An 11,133-nucleotide genomic window follows, 5' to 3' on the forward strand; every position below is an offset into this window, starting at 1 on the left:
TTGCCACAGGAATGCAACCCGCGGTTACGGCCATGTTGAGTGTGGCCGTAAAGCGGGGACGTAGAGCGGGGAGAGGCCGCTCGGGGCCGCCATGTTTGGTGTGGCGCAGGCCGAGCCTTGCAGGACTCGGGCGGAGCCAAAGGAGATCCGCAGCGGAGACCTCCCCCGCCCTCTTTTCCTCGGACTCGAGCTGGGCCTTCTGGCAGCGCATTTCACCCTCGGCCAAAAACAAACAAACACAAAACACAAAAAAACAAGCAAGCCGGGGTGAGAGGGGAGCGGGGTGGACAAGGATGAACTCTAAGCCTAGCAATGGCAGCTTCTCGGAGTTTACGATGCTTCACCGATTGTGCCAATCATTCTTGACCCCCGTCAGTGTCAGAGTAATCGCAGCTCTGCGGCGGCGGCAGTGATCGTCACCGGCCGCTTTATTCGCATTCTGATCGGCACGCTCTCCGGCTAATGGCTTAAGACTCCAGAGCCAGGAACACGGAGATTCCCCCGTGGGGTGTTGGCATTGCTGTAACTCTGCTTTGAGACGCTCTCTGTGGTCAACATTGTCTTCTAGCATCGTTCTCCTCGGCTCCCCGTCTCCTGTCGTCCGTCGAGATGTGGCTGAAATGACAGCTCTGCCGCCAGGGAGGGCACCTCCCGCGAGGCGTGCACCGCGCACGAGCTCCCCGCCCTTCACTTCCGCCGCCTTCTGAAGTCCAGTCGCTGTTCACCCAGAGACTGCTTTCTCATTTTTAGGTATTTTGAGGGTTTTTAACGTGCATCTCTCCATACCCCAATAGGGCCTGGCACAATAGGTAGGACATTGTAGTTGCTCAATAAAGGCTTGTTGAGTAGATGGTATCAGTGAAAGCGAGCGATGGTAACGGCCCTGTCTTTGGAGAGCCTGTAGCTATGCCTGAGTAAGGAGCTAAGTGGACATACAGATATGCTGCACTTTTCTAAAATGTGTACTGCGTCTCCAGGAAGCTATGCTGGAGGGAAGAGCGGGAAATGCGGGTATCTCAATGGTGCAAGAGGTGGTAAGAAAAACAGCACAAGGAAAGAGTTTTCAGGGTTGCCTGTGTTATTGTACAGAATTTATATAACCACGTTATTAAGTATTATCACTTTTTTAAAAGGAAATGGGTTTTGAAAAGCTGTCATTTGTCCAATAGTATACCATCAGTAAAAGGTAGATATAAAATTTGAAGTCTCCCTTACTCCAAAACCCATTTATACTTTTCCACCCCCATGCTACCTCCTGGGTAACAGAGAAAACACCACGAGTTCCTGTCACTACCTGGGGAGCAATGTTACCCTCATATCAGCCTATGCACAGTTTCCACCTCTTCTACCTTGTGCTGATCCCTGCCCTCTCGCTCACCTCCCAAATGCCTCAAAGACATCAACCTCTCCCCTTTTCAACATCCCATTAGTCTTATTTTTATACCCTACAGATTGGCTCTTGAGTATGTTAAATTTTGTCCTATTTGCCCATAGTTTCATGAGAGCGATTAATCTCTGAAACAAGATTAGACGCTTCATGAGAAAAGTTTGTCACCTTTCCAGTAGTTTCTACAGCACATAGCAGGTGTTTAATATGGTTCCCCCTTTTCTCCTACTTCTTAGTAGACACCAAGATTGGATTTTTCTGCAATTCATAGTCTTTATTGATTACTATGTCTTTGACTCTCAACTTTCTTTGTGTAACTGGATCTTGGCCCCAAACTTTAGACTAAACTGTCCAATTTTCTATTACCCACCTCTACATAGATACGGAAGTCACCAGCACCTCCAGCTCCCAAATTAAGTTTATCGTTTTCCCTCTCCTAATCTCACAAAGCTAGCTTCTCTTCCTGCCCTGCTTTTCGGTTAATGGCCATTGCCGAAAACCCTTCTGAGAACTGAGAGGCTCAAAAGTTTAGAAATATTCTAGTACATTGTTCTCTATGCCTTGCTCCTACCTAATCAGATATTAAGTCTCTAAGTACCATTGACATATATTTCTTATATCTACAGTAGTCCCCTCTTATCTACGGGGGATATGTTCCAAGACCTTCAAGTGGATGCCTGAAACCATAGATAGTACCAAACTCTCTCTATATATATACTATGTTTTTTCTTATACTTACATACCTAAGATAAAGTTCAATTTGAAAATTAGGCACAGTAATAGTGATGGGGAAAATGAGACATTTTGGGGGGGGCTAGCAATATGAATCTGTGCCAGTAACCTAATACACATTCTTGTTAGCCTATAGTCTACTCACTGCCCCTTTAATTATCTGGTCTTGCAAGACTTGTTTACCTAAGTACTACTCCCATTTTACAGAGGCCATAAACCATGAACAATACACAACCCCCAGATGGAGTTATCAGCACTGGCGCCAGGCCAGGCCTTTAAATGTGGTCTCACAGCCCCTACCCCAACACACAGGGCTTTTTGCAAAGCCCACAAAAGGTCCAGAGGTATGATCCATATTTGGGGGACAAAGAAACTAAAGGGGTATAAAGGGAAAGCTTCCTCCATAATGGCTTGTTCAGGATTTGGAGAGAAACAGCCTCCCCTAGTACATGAGAAACATCTGAAAATAAATGGGTTTTTCCTGTACTCCTGCGTATTTTTCCATCGCCTGGTAAATTCTGTAACAATAGATTACCAACAATAACTAATCATAAAAATAACAATTATAACAATAAAATAAGGGTTACTTGAACACAAGCACTACAATATCACAATGCCATGACAGTCTATCTGATAACCAAGACAGCTACTAAGAGACTGACAGCATGGGTACACTGGACAAAGGGATGATTCCTGTCCCCCACGGGATAGAAGGGGTCTGCACAAGATTTCATCATACTACTCAGAATGGTGTTCGATTTAAAACTTATGAATTGCTAATTCTGCAATTTTTCCATTTAACGTTTTCAGAAGGGGTTTGTCCATGGGTCACTAAAACCACAGAAAGTGAAACCTTGGTTAATGGGGTTGGGGGACTACTGTACTCCCCTTTTGTCCAGTTGCAGCACTGCCCTTCTTATTGAAGCTCTCATTCTTACTGCCCAAATGATTGCAGTTGTCTTCCCAGAGTTCAGCTTGAGTTTTGTCCTTGCCCTCCTCTACCTGACAAGGTAAATAAAAATTCTTCACCCCAGTCATCAAGGCCCTTCTCTATATGGCACCAGCCTAACCTTCTATCTCCCTGAAGTAATGCAGCACACACAAAAATAGAAAGGGCAGAAAGGTGGTGTCAGGAAGAAGGAAGACTCCAATTCAAATTGTGGTTCTGTCACTCACTTGCCCTATGACCCCTGAAAACCTTCATTTTATTATCTATAAATCAAGGCCAATTAATGTCTACCCTGTAGGGTTGTCTTAAAAATGATGTGTCAAGAACCTGGCACATAAAAGATAGAAATAAACAGTGCCTATTATTACTTGCCTAATTGGATGTTACATTTGAGCCGAACTGGATCCCAGACACAGCCTGCTCATTCCTGCCTCTAGAACTTCATTCCCTATGCTGAACTACAGTATCACCCTGGTTTTCCATTCCCGCCACACTCTTGAAGTACCCACTCAAAAACTGCCTACACAGCAAAATTCCATGACTGCTCATACTTAGTAGGTGCTCTTACACCCCTGAACTCCACAATGCTGTGTACCTCCCTTGGAGCTGGATCTACTATTGATGGCTCTGTGTTTCTCTTCCACTTCCTGTCACATGAGACTGTGAAAGCCTTTTGTCTCCTTCCGAGTGCATTATAAGCATGAACTCTGGACCAAATAAAATAACTTTGATCGAGGTATTTAACCTCTTTGTGCCTCAGTTTCCACATCTGTACAGTGAAGATTACAATAGTACCCATTCCATAGGGTTTTGTGAGGATTAAAAGAAACAACACCTGTAAAGGAAATAGCATGGTACTTGGCACAAAAATTTTAGTTATTCGTACTATTTTTTTTAAATACAGTGGGGCCTTGACTTACGAGTTTAATTCGTTCCATGACGGAGCTCGTAACTCAAATTACTCGTATGTCAAATCAACAGTGAACGAGTGAGACACGTGATGCTGGGCTGATGTTGTGGCGTTCACTGTGACGTTCGCTGCGCCAACTAGCGGTGGGGTATCTGAAGCTGGCTCGTAACCCGAATTTTAGCTCGCAACTCAAAGCAAAAAATCGGCCGAGAGCATGATACTTGGCACAAAAATTTTAGTTATTGGTACTATTTTTTTTTTAAATAAACTGAATAGGCACCTTGCATAAACTAGGCACTCAACTCAATATTTGTTAAATTGAATTGAATGTTTGTTGAATTTAATTAAACCTTGGGAATAGCAACATGTTTTCTCTCCTGAGAATGTGAAATTTGACATTGATCTCTAGACATAACAAATTGAGAAATGGAGTGATACAGCTATCGTGTTGCAATGATGTCACTCACTGTTTGAGGCTAATTAAATAAAATTATGTGTCAGGATTGGCTGAAGACATTTCTCTGGAAATGTCAAGCCTAAATGCCAAATCCGATCTGTAATCCTGTCCACTACCTTTTCAACAATAAATTCAGCCATTCAGATCACAAACCTAATAAAGTATGCAATTCTAGCAAACTATGGGAACACCAAATTTAGGGTTGAGTTTTCTGGTTATTTTCTTTTTCTAGATTCAGTCTTTCAGCTTAGTTTTGAACTTTTTCTAGAGTCTTTGGTGTTCTGATGTGCAGAACTATGGAAAAACTAAAATTTATCCATAAGAATGTTCTTTGACAAGAAAAACAGAAACAGTCATTTATCTTCATATATAGAAATATGTGTGTGTGAGAGAGTGTGCATGAGCATCCAAGCCAAGGAAATATTGGACAAGTCTATGTGACGTTAAACCCAGAGAGCAAAAGAAGAATGGAAATCTCTATGAAGGAAGCCTTTACCCATATTTTACTGTAACCGCCTAGTTAATTGGAATTTTTGAGTGAGGTCCTATGACAAACTGACAGCAACAACCAGAGTAAGTTGTGAGACAGGCCTCTAAGAACCACATTTTCAACGGAGTCATCTGAGACCAGTTACTGATTCTTGGGCCCCTCACACCAGACCCTTCCACTTGGTCACTGACATGAAAGGATTGAGAGACTGTAGATTCAGAAGATTTGAGAGGAAGTGTTTTTGGAGGGAACAGACAGTGGGGTTCAGAGGTAGCTTCTACCTTATCTCAAGCCAGCAATAGGGGCTTTCCATGGAGCGCGCAGTATGTGTCCTCAAACCTAGAAGCCAGAGTCTGGCTTCAGGCCTGAAAAAGGTACAGCATTCTCGGCATAGAGTAGAGGTTGGTGCCCCCCACGCTTGTGTTTCTGGCCCAAAAGCGGTGTCAGAGACTCCCCAAGACCAGAGGTGGGACCTGAAGTAGGACCCTATGTAGATAGTATTCTGCTATATGAGTTAAGAAAAGGCCGGGAGATATATGCTATTTGCTTGTACATCATAACTATCTCCGCAGGGATGCAGAAGAGAATGCTAACACTGGCTGCCTATTAGGAAGAAAACTGATGATCAGGAGTGAGAGGGAGATTTGTCTGGTGGATTCTTTTGTACCTTTAAAATTTTGAACCATGTGAATATACTATCCATTCCAAAAATAAATATTTTTAAAATAAAGAATAGGAAATTTTCTTTTAAAAATTAATTAAAATGGAAGGAATTGAAGAACTCCTCCCAAAAGGGTGGCGTGCCAGGATTAATGGAACTCAGAATGAAGAATATTTGGTTGAAGGCAGATGAGGGGACATTGGGAGTAGCCAACAGGAGGGGCAAGGCACACATCCAGGAGTTGCAGATGCACAGGCCAGGCAGGAAAAACTCTAAAAAACCAGGGAAATACTCCAAAAGAATGATTGGCTTTAAACATCTACTAAGCCCAGGGAAGGCAACGCCACCTTGCAGCAGTACCAGTCAGGTGGGAATGTTCTTGCATCTCTTCTTCCAGCTCTTCCCTGCCTCCCCAACTCCCTGCCTTCCCTCCTGGGCAGGGCAGAGGTTGAAACTAGGAAATCTGAGGAAAAGGAGGACCACACTCCCTCCCCGGAAGGAAGATGCACTTGAGCAGGAATCATTTGAATGTTGATTCATGTATGGTAATTACTGAATTAACACTGTTTGTCAGCTCATGTGACCTAAGACTTTTTACACACACACACACACACACACACACAATTTTTATTTCAGAGAGGAAGGGAGAGGCAAAGAGAGAGAGAAACATCAATGATGAGAGAGAACCATTGATCCGCTGCCTCCTGCATGCCCCCTACTGGGGATCGAGCCCACAACCCAGGCACGTGCCCTGACTGGGAATCGAACTGTGACCTCCTGGTTCATAGGTCCACGCTCAACCACTGAGCCACGCCACCGGGTTGATCTACGACTTTCTATTAATTACAATTGAAAAGTCCCAGGACCAGCCTGAGTTTTTTCCAGGAGTAAGAGAAGGATTTCCACTCTCAGGACAGAGCCAGGACAGTGAGAGAACAAAATAAAGTTGCTTTTATTATTACTTACACCCTTGAGTCCTCCTGTTCAGCATGCTGTTAGATGGCCTTCACCAAAAGTAGAGATCCTACGGGAACCCAAGTTAGCAAGGAGGGACAGTAGGGTTGAAAAGCAGAAAGCCAGTCATAGGAGCGCCAATAACATGCCACACGAATAGAATGCAAGAATAGAACGGTCAAAAATGGGGAAACAGAAAGAGCGGAAGGTATTTAAACCAATAGCAGACATGGCCCATCTTTGGAATAAAAGAAATACATGAATAAAAAATAAAGAAAAAATGGAAGATTTGCAGCTACAGTCCAGAAAAATTCAGTGATTTTTAAAAATAACAACAACTATAACCCAATTATTTAAAAATGCCAAATGCTCTACACCACTAGCAACCAGGGACAAAATAAAACAATAATGAGAGCCCTGGCCAATGTGGCTCCATTGGTTGGAGTATTGGCCCTGTGCATAGAAAGGTTGCACATTTGATTCCCAGTCAGGCCACTTGCAGAAGGCAACCAATAGATGTTTGTTTCTCTCTCTCTCTCTCTCTCTCTCTCTCTCATGCAGAAGGCAACCAATAGATCTCTCTCTCTCTCTCTCTCTCTCTCTCTCTTCCTCTCCCTTCTTTTATCTCTAAAACCAAAAAATAAAAAGCATGTCCTCTGATGGGAATTTAAAAAATAATAAGATACCATCTCATACCCACCAGATTGGCAAAAAAATTGAAAGTTCTGATAATACTATGTGTTGGCAAAGATGTGAAACAAGGGGAATTTTTTTTTCCTGGTGTTTCTCATGACATCGGCATCTCAGTCCTGAGACCATGACTCAACTTAGAGGAACTGCCTATGAGAGGGCACATGTTGAGGCCTGTTGCTGGTCAGAAATACAGAACATGGGATGTACCTTAAGTTCTTTGAAAATTCAGCCGTAGTCACAGGTAAAATATACCAGTAAGGTAACAGTGAACTTGGGATTTGAGCCCAGCTGTAGCTCAGAATCTCACTCTTCTTAAATGTGAAAAGTTATCTGTCCATGGCAAAAAACCATAGCTTGGAAGAAAAGAAATTCTAATTAAACAGGATCCAGTAAAATGAAAACAAAGCCCTTTACTTAATTTACCCACAACTTCTCATTGAGTGAACATTAAAACAGATTGGTTCTGACATATTGCGAGGTAAAAGATTTATCCCTGTCTGAGAAAGTCCAGATATCACTCTTAAGAAAGAGATCAGAGATTTTCAAGGTACGTTGCAGGCTAAATGAATTTAGCAAGAAACAAGCTCAAATAAGCACAAACTTACTTTTGGGTGGTCCGGAAATTTATTTTCTAGCCTTAAAAAAGATTTTAAAATTCCTACTCCAAATAACCTATACATACAATTATTTTTGATTTTGTGTAAACCAGGTGCTGAGAATGGAATGTTTGTGATAAAATACTTCAGGGTTTATCAGGGCTGGTAACTTTCATACCAGGGCAGGGCATTGTTGATCCAGCCACATTTGATTCCAAACTGTCTACACACAACGATTTGCCCTATGAGTCTGGAACAAAAAATGTAACATGGATGGAACTAATGTCAGCAGGGATTCTGGCTCTAGAGTACTGTGTATGTATATAATATGTAAAATACATTCTATAATGTGTAAAGTTGACATGAAAAGGACAAACATGCCCTCACCAAGGGTATGTGTGCCCTTCTTCCAGACCATAAGCAAAACATAAATCTGTTTAACAGTGCCATGCATTTAGCTCTAACAGTTCATTAAAAACTTGTTAAATAGATGGATGGATGGACAGATGAATTCATTCCATCAATGAATAAGACCAGGAGAATTAGCTGGAAATCTAAGGCAGAACAAAATCCACTTCTTAAAGTGGATTTTTGTTCAGTTCAAAGTAGCTTTCAGGGGATTGAGTTACCTGGAAAGTTGTTCCAAATCCACATCTCACTTTTGATAGTTAATCCCTTCCTTAAGATGAGTGCCGAAGTGCTTTGGAATAAAGCCAGACAACGGGGTTAGTGCGTTTCTTCCTTCCTCTGTTTCTGGTAAGGTCAAAAGTAAACGGGGACTTAGCACAAACCTGAGGCTGACTTTTGTTTTTAAATAGAGTCTTCGAATAACAGATTCATTTATCGGAGCAATGGTGAGACATGGAAACAATGGGTACGTCGCAACACCACTGTCTAATAAAAGCATTGGTGAGTGTAAAAACAACTTGCTTAAATGATATTTACAGTCTGATGTTTATGTATATAAACACCACAATAATGCTATACATGTTCTGTGGATACATGTACATAACAATATGTACAAATGGTAAACGCTGGTATTAGGAGGCAGATCTGGATTAAGGTGAGGCTGACTTTTGATCATTTTATTACTCTGATTTGCTTCCTATCTTTGGAGGTTTCCTCAACAAGACTTGTCAATGAGACACCTAATGTGTTTAAATCTAAGTACTAGGTCTGTCTTATTTTTCCCCAAGTTAAGTTTTATGCTTGTTAAGAACAAAAATACTTCTTAAATGTGTGATTTTTCAAATGGTCTTAAGCTTTAAAAATTATATTTTCCTATATTTAATCCCCTTAAAGGTGACTAGAGAGTTGGGGGAAGAGAGGAATCATGATAATGATTTAATAGTTCTCTTTTTAGAGGATTAAATATATTTAATCTCTGGATCTTCAGAGATCAGTTTCTTTTCATGTTGAGCACCTTCTTTTTCTTAATATTTTTTCCTATTGGCATTCCTTTTAAATAGCTTCGCTTAACAGACACGGTGACTCCCTTGCTCTCGCTATACAGGCAATCCCTTCTTCTTAAAACACTCTTGAAGCGAACAGCATTTCTCTTTAGAGCATCTCTGTTTTGATGATGATTTGTAGACTAGGAACAGAAAGGAGACATGCAGTAAAACATAGCAAGACAGCTGCAATGAAGAACAAGCTGCAGAATGTAAATCAGAACGAGGCTGTATTTTTTGCAAGGGGTGAACCAGCTTGCTGACAGGCGGTAGAAAGTTTTAAACTCTTGACAGGAGATTTTCTGTGGCCCTTCCAAAAATAGAAAAAGACAGCTGGGTGCCCAGGCTGTCTTTTTACTGAGGCTTATCAACTATGAAAACTCTCCTGGAATCCCAGCACTGGGTGCTCCCCACCTGTTGAACAAGAAATGAGAACATGTGGGTATTTGGTTACACATCCTACTGCATTAGCGGGAGGCCCACAAAATATTACAAGGGGGCAAAAGCAGAGAAACCGACAGGCGGGAATAAGAGTGACGGTGAAGACGCAGCTGGCTTTGGAAATGAAAGGGATTGCATATATTATCAAGCATGAATTGAAAAATTTGGCAAAGCAAACACATACTGTTCTAAGATATGCTGATAATTATTTTACATATATAAGTGATTGCATTATAAGCCCATACATACTAGTATGCACTTTATGTAGTTAATATATGTATTATATATCATTTACATCACTCTCGTATAACCTCTAATAACCTCAGTTATTCAGACACACTGTTTGCTTTAATTCTCATCGAAACCTATGCTGTGTTACCACCATCCCTTTCACAGATGAGGAAGCGGATGCTGAGAAAGGTGAGGTGACTTGGTTTCAGTCACAAGGTTAGACAGTGGTAGAGCTGGACCGGAACCTCATCTTCTGAACCCAGAATGGGTGCCTGTCCCACTACACAGCTGGCTGCTCAAAGGAAGCAGAGGCTCTTGAGAAAGAACACTGGCGGGTGGATTTCTGTGCTTTGGCCAAACACAAAAGTTATGAGTGCCTAAGTGAGAAATAGTTCTTTGCTGCGTTCATGATTCCTCTCTTCCCCCAACTCTCTAGTCACCCTTTAACCAGAGCACACAGGTGACAAGGATGTGCAGGGTGGGGCAAAAGTAGGTGTACGGTTGTGAGTACGAGAAACAGGGTTTATTCTTGTATTATTATTTATCGTGTTATTTTCCATCTGAACCACTGTAAACCTACTTTTGCCCTACCCTGTATATATATGCAGCTGTACACATCAACGGATGTTTAGATGTAGCTCTTTGCCCTAAATTAACTGATCTCCTGTCAGTCACTTTAATCCTGAGCTCAAGTCAAAATGAAGGAGAAATTTATTAATCCTTCATTTTGAAATGTAGTTAGAGCTTACATGCAGTTAACATAAAACTTTATGTGGTTATAATTTACTTTTAGCACAAGTATATGATGTTAGCATCATGAAATTATATTTGTGGTTTTCGTCACGAGTAGTGATATCGACTTTGCACCACAAAAGTATAGGTTCATGCAGCAGAGTATAAAAGATTTATAGGGGTCCGGCTGGTGTGGCTCAGTGGTTGAGGGTCCACCTATGAACCAGGAGGTCATGGTTCGATTCCAGGTCAGGCCACATGCCCGGGTTGCGGGCTTGATCCCCAGTATGGGGTGTGCAGGAGGCAGCCGATCAATGATTCTCTCTCATCCTTTCTTTTTCTTCCTTCCTTCCTTCCTTCCTTCCTTCCTTCCTTCCTTCCTTCCTTCCTTCCTTCTTTCCTTCCTTTCTCTCTCTCTCTCTCTCTCTCTCTCTCTCTCTCTCTCTCTC

General features: G+C 41.9%; 1 long non-coding RNA gene across 1 annotated transcript in view; it reads left to right on the forward strand.

The window, feature by feature from the left end:
* Nucleotides 1–848, forward strand: part of LOC106723709 — a 2,767-nt gene extending 1,919 nt beyond the window's left edge. Inside the window, exon 2 of the long non-coding RNA XR_001359421.1 lies at nt 569–848. This is a non-coding gene — a long non-coding RNA (uncharacterized LOC106723709). The remainder of the gene's footprint in view (nt 1–568) is intronic.
* Nucleotides 849–11,133: the final 10,285 nt, after the last annotated feature.

Source organism: Myotis brandtii, unplaced genomic scaffold (genome assembly GCF_000412655.1).
Source record: "Myotis brandtii unplaced genomic scaffold, ASM41265v1 scaffold630, whole genome shotgun sequence".
Classification (NCBI taxonomy): Eukaryota; Metazoa; Chordata; class Mammalia; order Chiroptera; family Vespertilionidae; genus Myotis; species Myotis brandtii.